The sequence below is a fragment of the Ochlerotatus camptorhynchus genome, unplaced genomic scaffold (assembly GCF_037179485.1).
Source record: "Ochlerotatus camptorhynchus isolate MF236.1 unplaced genomic scaffold, CSIRO-AGI_Acam_v1.1 ptg000107l, whole genome shotgun sequence".
Lineage (NCBI taxonomy): Eukaryota > Metazoa > Arthropoda > Insecta > Diptera > Culicidae > Ochlerotatus > Ochlerotatus camptorhynchus.
This window is the reverse complement of record NW_027040597.1, coordinates 2,426,195-2,438,450: the sequence shown is the minus strand read 5'-3', so window position 1 is coordinate 2,438,450 and position 12,256 is coordinate 2,426,195. Positions and strand designations below refer to the sequence as shown.

The 12,256-nt window shown below is 37.6% G+C and overlaps 1 protein-coding gene across 2 annotated transcripts in view; it reads right to left on the bottom strand.

Moving 5' to 3' along the window:
* Positions 1-1,940, bottom strand: part of uzip (unzipped) — a 314,941-nt gene extending 313,001 nt beyond the window's left edge. For both annotated transcript variants that reach the window (XM_065219629.1, XM_065219628.1), the window contains exon 1: positions 1,644-1,940. The gene's annotated coding sequence lies outside the window, so the exon portion shown is untranslated. The remainder of the gene's footprint in view (positions 1-1,643) is intronic.
* Positions 1,941-12,256: the final 10,316 nt, after the last annotated feature.

Here is a 12,256-nt window from a genome sequence, read left to right as displayed (position 1 = left end):
CAGTTCAGATTGCAAAAAGCTCTCGTCATTGTTTTCCTTTTATTATTTTGCATAAAACGACGACATCTTTTCCCAATATCAAGTGATGTCTCAGAGAAAACCATTTTCGAAATATTGATTTACTCACTAGGTCACTTTCCCCTTTTTTTTCTCCTCTGTTCGGGACATAAAACTACTGCGACCAGTAATTTGATCTATTGTAGTATATCCCGTGTCCTTAGTTTAGTGCATGTCGTATTACTTCATCACTATTGAGAAATGATGAAGTATTCGGTTTTGATACAGTTGTCATTCTGAAGGCAAGAATTGCAAGGAATCGATTCTAATTGCGCTAATAGCGAGTGTTGAAACACCCTCCAAAGGCACGCCCCTTTGTCAGTCAAAATTGGATTCCTTAGCAACAAAATTAGGGAATGACGCCGATAATGACCATGCATCAGAACTCTAGTCTTAACCACTTCAAACTAGGGAACAACGAATAGAAAATTAGGAATCACATAGATGAAGACTAACTAACTCATTTTTTCCTTGTTTCAAGATCATCCTCGATCCAGGCAACCCGAGGACTTATCACTATCAACAAGGCATAAAAAGTCACAACACTTTCACCTTAATAGCGCAAAGTAAGCTTCAAATTATTTATATAAAATTGCCTTACCAAGTCGCACATTGCATTTGTTTCCAAAGTCCTAGAATTTCCAAAAAATATTCGAGTTCAAGAATTCTAAAACAAATTCAACTTAAAAAGCATTCAAAGGCATGGCATCTCGCAACTTTCTGTTCCAGCAGCTCTTAGAACTTTTATGGAGACAAAAAAGACGACGTTAGAATATCAAACAACCTCCACACTACAGATCTACCTATTCGCCGAAGGTCAGATCTCGCAAAAATGTTTGCATATCCCCTGCCACCCATTCACGGTAAACACGATGATTCACTCCTTGTGCAAATCATCGTGCCCGGGAGCAAGGAGGGCGAGGATGATACAATGGTGGAATTATATCCTTTTCCACCAGCCACGAGTAGCACGCTTCCGACTGCCAGCAGGATCAAACGTCCCACAGTCGACCAACGCCACACAAACCCGCATCCACATAGAACGCGGCCAGAGAGCGGAGAAACACAAAATTGCAAACATGGTGTATCGATTTTTTGCGCTCCACCATCATATCCAACAACCGACGATGGTGACTTGTGCAGAGCACACAAGCAACAACAACAACATCAGTAACAGAACAGCACAAAAATATACACTTTTTCCCCAAACACCCCCACAGTGCCAATACACACACGCAGCGGCAGCGCGGAGCGGACAAACACCGAACCGACAACGACGACGACACACGTATTCCTTCGGTAGGTCCCCTTCTTGTTCGAATTTTACTTCCTTCCGTTTTGTCGTCCCTTGCTAATCTTCTGCACACCCCCACCACCAACAACCGTCGTCGCGGCGCACACTAGTCAAGTTATCCTTTGCTTCCTCCCTCCAGCACAACACCGTACTATTAGAAGAGAACCCGGTAACACATTGTGCAAAAGCAAAGCGTCAGCAAAACAACACCGATGAAAACACTCACACAGCACAGTACAATTTTGCGCTAGGCTTTGGAGCCAAAAACAAAAAATAAATTGCATCAACACACCTTTATTCTCTCGGAAAAATATCCACCCTCAGCTTGATCTCCGGGGAAGTCGATGTTCCCAAACACTGCTGGCAAAAGTCCTATTAGCACAACACAATTCAACACGCACTTTACGCGGAAAATAGCATTCACAGCAAAGAAAATGATTAGCGCGCGCGAATCCTTCCTGCTTCTTCTTCACTTTCTACCACAGAACACAACCGAATCGAATAGCGGTTAATCCTCTAGTCTTCACCGTCTCCACACACAACACTAGCTCTTCCTGCCTGCGCAAATAAACACCTGCAATCGCTCAGAAGTCCCGTTCGAAACTGACTCGCTGGTTTGGTTAGTACAAAACGACGGGAAAGCAAGCAAAGCAACACAGCATAAAAACGATCAGCAATCGTGCTTACACTACGAGCATAAAACCCGAACGTTTACCTGCTCGTGCAAGACTCATCGGAGCTTTTACGAAGAGCGCGCAAGCGCTTTGTAAAGGACGCTTTTGACTGCACTCACAGCATGAACCGTGATGTGGTGGTAATTCGATATGATTGAAACCAGAGTCGATGTTTCCCTAATAAAAAAATACCATACTCGAACGATAACCTAAATGATTGAACTATTCCATTAAGCAAATTAATAGTACGTTCAGACAACAGAGTTATAACATGTTATAGCGCTATCTTGATGGTGGTTTCTGTGTTGCAATTATTTGACAACCGTTATAAGATGTTATAACTCTCCAGTCTGGACAGCGTTTAACCATAACATTTTTATTAGAGTACACATCAAAAATTGTAATCGAGTTCCAACAAAATATATTGCTGAACTGCTTCCAGCAGAAGCAGTTTTTTGAACAAAAATCAATCTTGAAAATTTTGATGGATGGTCAATTAACTGCTTGATCTGTCAAACTGTCGACCATTTTGCGTTTCATATTCCTGTGTTCTATGTACTCAAGAATATCAAGTCGGGTAGAAAGTGCCTTTTTTAACAGCATCATCGTAATAAATCATGTTTTGTTGTTTTTGACATCATCCACATCCAGAGGGCCAGTCCCTTTAGAATGTATGGGAATGGTAGGAAACCATTTGAAAATGCATGAAAATTTTCAGTTTTTATTCATTATCGTCTTTATGGGCAGTTTTAGATGCACAAAAATTGCACGAGTACATGTACTGCATGTAATGCATTACTATGGTGATAAGGTAAACACTCGTTTATTTGTTTCCTTCTATGAAAGCATGTTTAGTCACAAATCGTGGATTTTCTGATCTTCTCCATACTGCAAAAATGATTTTCCTACCACTAAAGGGGTGACATCTTTTGGATCTTCAGTATAGCTACTACTCAAATCATATAATTAATTGACCACTTTATCAAGCAGTTTTGGCGTGACTTTCTACCTCGCTTTCTACCAGCGATTTCACAAAACTGGACCAACTAATTTCTATTTTTTTATGAAACGCACAAATGTTGGCTACTTTTCTCGTGGTTCTAGAAGAAAAAATCTCAAAAAAATGTTTAATTTCAAAGTTTGAGTGGTAGTAAACGTCATTCTAACTGCTAGAATGAATTGGTTAATTATGAAGTAAGTTTATGAACTTTATCATTGAACCAATATGGCAAATACTTTTCCATCTGGTTTCCTGCATAATCGTATATTACATATCATAAGCACGGCTTATGCTGTATCGTAATTATTTGGGTTAATCTTTCTACATTCTTCTACACCTCACTTTCGGTAATGTCGCACGATTAAGAAATGTGCAACGACAATAAAACGTATCATTATACGACATATTGTACTGCAGTATTTCTTGACAGTTCTTAAAAGGATATTCTGACTTCAAAAACGATCAAAAACGCTTAATGCATTGTCAAGCAAATACACACAAAGAACAAAAATTGTTGCTATAAAAATAATGCATGATCAAATTAAAAGTTTCCCAAATTTCGTAGTTTTAAATATGAACATTTTCAAAATAAAACATATTTTTTTGGTTTAAAAGTGTTTCTTTCACTTTCGGCTTGTAATTTTAAAAGTGTATTTTTTAGAATAAATGTCGATAAACTGCCAAAAACCTCCTCATTGCAAAGTTTTTGACAGTACTGGATCACCGTTTCCCGCCAAATTGGACATGTGAAAAAAAAACGAAACCTCTGCAGCTAACATGAGCAGCAGCAGTTTCTTCAAGTTTCCCACATTTTCATCCGCCGGTGCGCTTGTTTCTCTTCTGACGCTATCGAGTGGAAGGATCGGAAGGATATTCCAGTTACGGGATTTGGAGGTAAGTTGATGAAATTTTCGAATACTTGTTTCCGGTTTTACTAATTTATGTGTTTTGAGCAGCCTCGTCAGTCTTGCCGGAAAGGAAGGCTACTCCCACCATCACCATCACCAACTGTATCATTTGCGTAAAATGCTTCCCATGATTCCACAATGCAGTGCCCTTTCAGTCATTATCAAAAATATAAATAGGCGAAATATATTAAATAAAATATTTCTATTGTTATTTTTTTTCAAAGCATATAGCAGTCGAATTAAAAATAATTCATATTTGAGATGAAAACATACATCTTTGCGATAAAAATGCCCATCTTTTAAATTAAATCCTTTCGTGAGTCTATTTAAAAAACATGTGTTTTATATTGACAGTTCTACAATTCGATTTGAAAGTTTCTACTTTTAAAAGTAAAAAACGAGTTACTTTTGAATTGACAGTTGGCTGACTTTTGTTTTGAATGCTAAAGACTTTCTACCAAAAAGAACCAACGAAAACTTTTAATTCTACCAATGGTTTTTTCAATTTAATTAACGATAATTTTTTGTGTGTAGTAACGATTTGATATATATATATATGCCTCACTTAGCTCAGTCGGTAAAGGCGCAGCTACAAAGCAAGACCATGCTGGAGGTGGCTGGGTTCAATTCCCGGTCCGGTCTAGGAATTTTTTGGGTTGGAAATTTTCTCGACTTCCCTGGGCATAGAAGTATGATTGGACTTGCCACACGATTATACCAATGCAAAAATAGTACAGGCATCGAAAGCTCTCAATTAACAACTGTGGAAGAGCATCTAGAACACTAAGTTGAGAGCACGCAATAAGCTAATATGCGATATGCAATAAGCTTGAAATGCGAAGAAGAAGAAGAAGATATGTATCAAGCAAAATTAGTTAGGGCCCAAACGCAATATGGGCGAAAGCGGAACGGAAACGGAAAGTTTGACAGTTATCACAAATGACATCAAGATGCCTAACCGAAGTAGATTTGGTTCTAACTAGTTTTCAATCCGACAAGTAGGGTTACTTAGATCGGGCTTTTCTGCTGTCGCTGTCGTTCCAATTCCGCTGTAATTGTGCTTGTGCCTTTAGAATTCACAACTCTGGATCAACAATAGAAAAGGGCCCATCAGCATTTGTAAAAAAAACCCGTTCCAAGGCCCTTTACTCACAAAGCGAAGGCCACCAACGCAAACCAACACCATCATCGGATAGGGGAAACTTCTACCTACACGATGATGGTGTTGGTTTGTGTGGGCAGCCTTCGATTTGTGAGGAATGGGCTTTGGAACGGATTGATTACAAATGCTAATGGGCCCTTTTCTATTGTTGATCCAGAACTTACACACCTCGTTACACACTAAGTTTTTTCTACCGAGCTCGCCTGTGCACATCTCGACAAAAATAAGTTTCACTGAGATCTCAGAAAAAATGACATTTGAGTCTCGGATAATGCTTAGCTGAATCTCAGCAAACAAATGAAATGTTTGCTGAGATCTCAGTAAAACTTTTTTTTGCCGAGATTTTCACAGTAGAGCTCGGTAGAAAAAAACTAAGTGTGTAGACAAAGTGGGAACAAATCTCGCCCAGAAGCACACATGAAATTTATAAATCAAATGAATAGTATGTGTGGTTACACATGGCTTTTATGTGTGCACATATTATGTATGTGTCCGACACATAGATATCATTTTTGTTGATCACATTGCAAAAATTCATTTGTGGGACCTCGCTTCTGGGTGGATTCAGTTTATGTGTGATCACATGAAAATCATGTGGAATTTTACATGGAAATTCGTCAATAAAAATGTGTGGAATTCTATTAGTGTAGATAGAGTCGTCCCCCTCGAGTCAAGTAGTGAGCCAATTTAAAATCATTAGTTTCGTATTGATTGTTGCTACTAGTCTTATGGCGGTAAGCTCCAACTCGGATTTACTTTTAATACCGTCCCTGTTTGGATGATCTGCAAAATATTTGCTTAAAGTCACATTGATTAACTCTGATGTCGACATCAACGCAGCCGGACATACTGGATTGGGATTTAATCAGAGGATAATACCGGTTGGAGCTAACCACCATTAGAGTTACCTCTATGGTATAACCCGTTCCCGAAGAAACGTTCCAACACTTTTTTTTCTCAGCTCTGGTACTATCTTCGGTCTTAAGCTAATCGATGCATCCCTCGAAACATAAGAAAATCCACGAGCCCCTCATTTTATCTGTAAAACTTTCATACCGAATCAAAACAAACATAGTGTAGTACCAAGTAATACCATAGAGGTAACTCTAAGACTAGAAGGTCCCGAAGAAACGTGCTCAACTTTTTGGCTCAGCTCTGGTACTCTCTTCGGTCCCAAGCTAATCGATTCACCCCTCGAAAATCCCCTAACCCCTCATTTTATCTGTCAAACTTTCATAGCGAATCAAAACAAACATTGTGTAGTAGTAGAATTTCGACTAGAATGGGGTACGTTAATCGTTTGCTTGGGACCAATAGGCTAGTCAAGTAGTGAGCCAATTTAAAATCGTTAGTTTCGTATTGATTGTTGGTAGTACTATGTAAGTAATTTCGACTAGAATGGGGTACGCTTATAGATATGCTTGGGACCAATAGGTTAGTGAAGTAGTGAGCCAATTTTAAATCGTTAGCTTCCACCGGTTGGTATAACTTTGAAATACATTTTAATCGAAGCAATGTTTAAACATTGATTAATCATTAAATGATTACATTTTAATCTTTCTTTGTTAGTAATGCTTTTGAGTATTCGATTAGCTCAAATTTTGGCAGTACATGTGGCTCAAAACATTCTCTCTGTATTAAATAAATTAAATTTGATACCGGAAGCTTGAAAACAATATGTGACAACCCTAATAAAAAATACCATGCACGAACGATGACCCAAATGATTGAACTATTCCATAAATGGTTTGGATGATACCCCGAACACGTCGTTAAGCAAATTAACCATAACATTTTTATTAGGGAACACTAGAAATACTCAGAGGGAGAGATAGGCGGAGAAAACAAAATACAATTCGGCAGCAGGGATTTGTTCCTAAATTATCTTGCAACCCTTGCTAGAAGCTAGCATTTCAAATGACTTGTATTTTTGATTCAATTTAGGAGCAAAATAATAATTGATTGCATCGCAATATTTTGCACATTTCTTGGTGCCATTCGTTAACCGGCAAAGATCAATTAATGAATAGAGTTAGAATATTGTTTTTGATTCCAAAAACTAGTTGAATTTGAGAAGCACACAAAACATAAAGGTGATTGAATTTCTGTTCGATTGCAATACTCTCAAATTTATTCTAGTAAGAATAAGAAAAATTCTAATGGGAATGTTCGATTGGCTCAGATTTTGAAGTTCTTCTTCTTCTTCTTCGTCTTCTTCTTCGCATTTCAAGCTCATTGCATATCGCATATTGGCAAATCAAAGTTGGCCCTTGTGGAGAATAGAAGAACTATGAAAGTGATTATGGTTTCAAAATTTTCCACGGGGAGGTATACGAGTGCAATCTTAAAATGCTTTTATTTTGCAAATGGAGCATTTTATTTAAATCTGGTTTCTGCTACAGTGGTAGAAAAGCTGAAATCTATGTACACATAAAAATCTGAAAAGAAATTATTTTTTTTCTATATTATATGCCTTTTGAGTACCCAACAAACAATTGAGAGCTCTTATAAAACACCTGAGTTGATCAAACGTTGAATAATAGCTTCCAGAGTTGAACAAGAATGTAGTTGTGTTGCCATTTGATTAAAAGTTTTAAAAGCTGTTGGAGCACTCTTAAATGATTGTTTACGTTCGGTTTAACTATATGCTTTATAAGACCTACGATAACTTTTATAGCACCTTAGTTAAACTGATTGACAAGAGCTATATAGAACGTGAAATAAACGCATCAAAACAAACCATTGGGAGCTCTTATACAACACCTGAGTTGATCAAACGTTGAATAATAGCTTCCAGAGTTGTACAAGAATGTAGTTGTATTGCCTTTTTGGTTGAACGCTTCAAAAGCTGCTTGGAGCACTCTTAAATGATTGTTTACGTTCGGTTTACCTATATGCTTTATAAGACCTACGATAACTTTTATAGCACCTTAGTTAAACTGATTGACAAGAGCTATATAGAACGTGAAATTAACGCATCAAAACAAACCATTGGGAGCTCTTATAAAACACTTGAGTTGATCAAACGTTGAATAATAGCTTCCAGAGTTGTACAAGAATGTAGTTGTATTGCCATTTGGTTAAAAGCTTCAAAAACTGCTTGGAGCACTCTTAAATGATTGTTTACGTTCGACCAACCACAATTTTGTTGCTAAAAATAGCACAAGTGATAGGCATGTTTATATAACCATAAGGCAATGATTATTCGACTGCAAGAGAAGTTACTCAAGATGAGCTTGATATACTTCTCTCATATGATCAAAATATGTATTCAAGAATAGAGCAGATGGAAACAGAAGCGGCTGGCAATCCGGGATCATGAGTTCGAATCTTGCTTCGAGAAACCTTTGGTGGAGTAGAGGTAAATTATATGTAGGTGTTATTGATAAATGCAAACATTAATTTAAGACATATATCATATAATCAACGATAACATTTCTAGATAAATTCTCTCAATTAATGATTAGAGAGATTAATTGAAAGAATATCAATCAAAGATTAAACAGATGCTTGTTACTACTTCCTCCATGATCACAGAATGTGAATTATGGCATAATTACATATTTTTTCAATGTGCACAAATAAATTAAATTAATAAAAACTGTACAAGCAATTATTTTGGCGTACCACGACAATTGTTAAACTAATTTTAATCTGTGAATATTGTGAGTACTTACACAACGGTTATTAAGGAGTCATTAAAAAGTGCTATAAACGCTTTTCACCGCTTGCTGTTCAATTAATATTTAGGAGTCATAAAAGAGTGTAACAAACGCCTCTCAGGTTCAATCTCTAATACATTTCGAAGCAGCTGTTAGGAGGTGTCTACAAACGTTGTATTAGAGCTTTCACCATAACAATAAAGCTTGAGTTTAAATAAGTATCTATAAACGTTGTATAAAAGTTGCTTCTATCCGGTTGTTAAGGAGTCATTGAAAAGTGTTATAAACGCTTTTCACCGCTTGCTGTACAATGATTATTTAGGAGTCATAAAAGAGTGTAACAAACGCCTCTCAGGTTTACTCTCTACTAAATTTCAAAGCAGCTGTCAAGAAGTGTCTACAAACGTTGTATAAGAGCTTTCACCAAAATAATAAAGCTTGAGTTTAATATGTATCTATAAACGTTGTATAAAAGTTGCTTCTACTCCTATACCGCGTATACATATAATGCTGTAGTTGAACAGGTTCTCCAAACCAGTGTAAACAAGAGTTTTACAAAAGTTGTAATAAACAAATTGTACAGTTATTATTCAGCATGCAGTTGAATAAAATCACAATGGAAGCGTTTCTTCAACAAGAAATTGATTTTGGATAAACGTTTTACTGAATACGTTAGACAACACCTTTGTGTTGCAGTTGTATAGTGTGGTAGATATAGTAGGTGTGAAATAATAATGTTTAAAAAAAAATGAAAATTAAGTCAAGTAATGAAACGCTTAATTTGAGTAAACCCAAATAAGCGTGAATGTAAATAAAATCTAATTATCATTGCTTTGTGAGGGCAAATCCCGAGACAGCTATCAGCGCTGTGTAAAAGGGGGAACATTCTTTGGGTATAAATATGGGCTACCTAAGCTTGCAGAAGTCATTCTTGTGACGAACGTTGAAGACGACGGACGAGCAGCAGCAGCAGCAGCAGCAGCAGTAGCAGCAGCAGGAACAGCATCAGCTGCAGTGAAGCATAGCAGCCGAGATTCGTGTAGCCGTGACCGAGGCTGGAAACCTCGGTCCGGTCACGACAATGGCGCAGTCGGTAGATCAGTGTCAATGTAAGTATAGTGTAATGTAATGGAAAAAAAATTACTCTCCGACGGAAGGGCGGAGCAGTAATAATTGTTTGCAGTAGGCTCCTTGGCGGAGTAGGCTGAGAATTAGAAGGAAAAAAAAAATACATGTAATAAAGACTACCCTGGACGGGCAAATAGAAAATGTCTCCGGTAGGCTCCCTGGCAGAATGGCCAATTGAGTAGGCCGGAAGACAAAACAAAAATATCCCCGGTAGGCTCCCTGACGGAAGGGCAGTGGAGTAGGCCGGGATATAAAAGAAAAAAAAAAGAAACTCACCGTCAGAAGAGGCAGAGGAAAAATTTCTTTGGTAGGCTCCCTGGCAGAATGGCCAGCGAAGTAGGCCGTAAGACGAAAAAAAAAGGAGTACCCTGATGGGGCAGTGGATTAGCCCGGGAGATAGAAAAAAGGGAGTCTCCCCGTCAGAGTGACGGAGGAGGATTGTCTCCGGTACGCTGGTGGAATGATCGGAGGACGGAAACAAAACGGAATGTTCCCGGTAAGCTCCCTGACGGAGGAACAGTGGAGTGGGCCGGGAGATGAAAGAGGTTCCCCGTCAGAGGGATGGTGGAGGAGAGAATTTTCGGTGGTTCCCTGACGCAGCCAGCGATGGAGTGGCAGATTGAAAAAAACAAAGCAAATAGGTTAATTATAAATTGATGTTAATTTATGTTGTTAAAAAAAAAAATTGATTTTGAACCATAAAGAAAAAATCACTGGACTAGATTTCAGGATACAGTCATTTTGAAAAACTGCTAAAAAATTTAAGATTTATATTCCAAAGTAATGTTGGTTAAATTTTAGAATGAATTCGAGAGATAACTTCACGGTATTTCAGTAAAAATGTCCTAGTCAATTGTGTGATCTCAGAGAATTTTTTTTTTGTTGCTCTGTGGAGGCTTCAATGGCGATTGTGAAGGATTCCAGGATCCGTGGGGGATACTAAAGAAATCGAATTTTTAGGGTAAAATTCCAATGGTTTTGTGCCAAGAGTTTTTGAGGAAATTCCGAGAACGTTTTCAGTGGCAACTCAAGAAGAGTTTCTGAATAGTGTGAGTTTTCGGAAGGAGAACTTCAGGATATTTCTGAGCAAATTGTAGGACAATTCTGATATAAATTGCACAGGAAGTCTAAGAATAATTCATGAGAATTTTAAAAATTGAGTTTCAGTCAATTCTTGGAGAATGTATTTCAAGAATTTCATGATTTTTTTCGATTGTTCTGCAGAAAATTTATGATTGGTTATCAAGAAATATTTAAGGTACTCCCAGGGAGAATCTCAAATTAATTTAGGAAAGATTGTTCAGATAAGATCTCTGCGAAGGGAGGTTGTTTTTTAAGAAGATGTTTGAGAGCAATCAAGTGAAATCCTCTACAGTTTTGAGAGGATTTTCTTAGACGTGTGTTGAAGACTTCGTTAGTATTTTGGTTAGTTAGATATCTGTATTTAAAAGATAAGTTGATTTCGAGCGCAGAATCAGGAAGTTTTCGGAATTCACATATTACTTTGCCGAAAATACTAGATATGTCAAAACGAAGACGGACATATTCCAAACTTTCGTTTTGCCGAGAATACGTAAAATAACTGCCAGAATGAAATCGGCCACTCTGTCGGTAATGTTGATGTACACGGTGATGTTGAGCTTGATATCACTGCTGAAGTTCGATTTCATAATAAAGTTAGTGGCATTTTAGAAATGGATAGTGTGGATATTGATGCCAATAAAGTAAACGGTCATAGTTAAATGGGCAGAAATTTTAAAGGTGATACATATAGATGGAGAATGATGAGGCTGTCAGAATAAAATCGACATGGAAAGCGAAAGTAGTTGCCTAAGTGTGTCAAATTTTTTTGTCGATGAGTTAGTTATTGAAGATAATGACGATGTTGACATTGGTTTCAATATTTAAATTGGCGATGATGTTGAACAAGAGAGTAATATCAACAATCAATACGAAACTAACGATTTTAAATTGGCTCACCACTTAAGTAGCCTATTGGTCCCAAGCAAACGATTAACGTACCCTATTCTAGTTGAAATTTTATTACTACGCTATGTTTGTTTTGATTCGCTATGAAAGTTTGACAGATAACATCAGGGGTGTGTGGATTCATGCAAAACATGCAGGGGTGACTGAAATAGCTTGGGACTGCTTGGGACCGTTGTTCTGGTACTGAGTGAGCCAAAAATAATAATGATTTTCTTCGGGACCCAGCGGTCTTAGAGTTACCTCTATGGTAATATGTTGATGTTGATGACATTGCTGAAGTTGAGGTCAATATTCAGATTTATGTATGGTGACTTGGATGTTGACTTTAATGTTGCAGGTGACAGCAATGGTAAAGTTTAAGATGAATTTAGGATTGATGTGC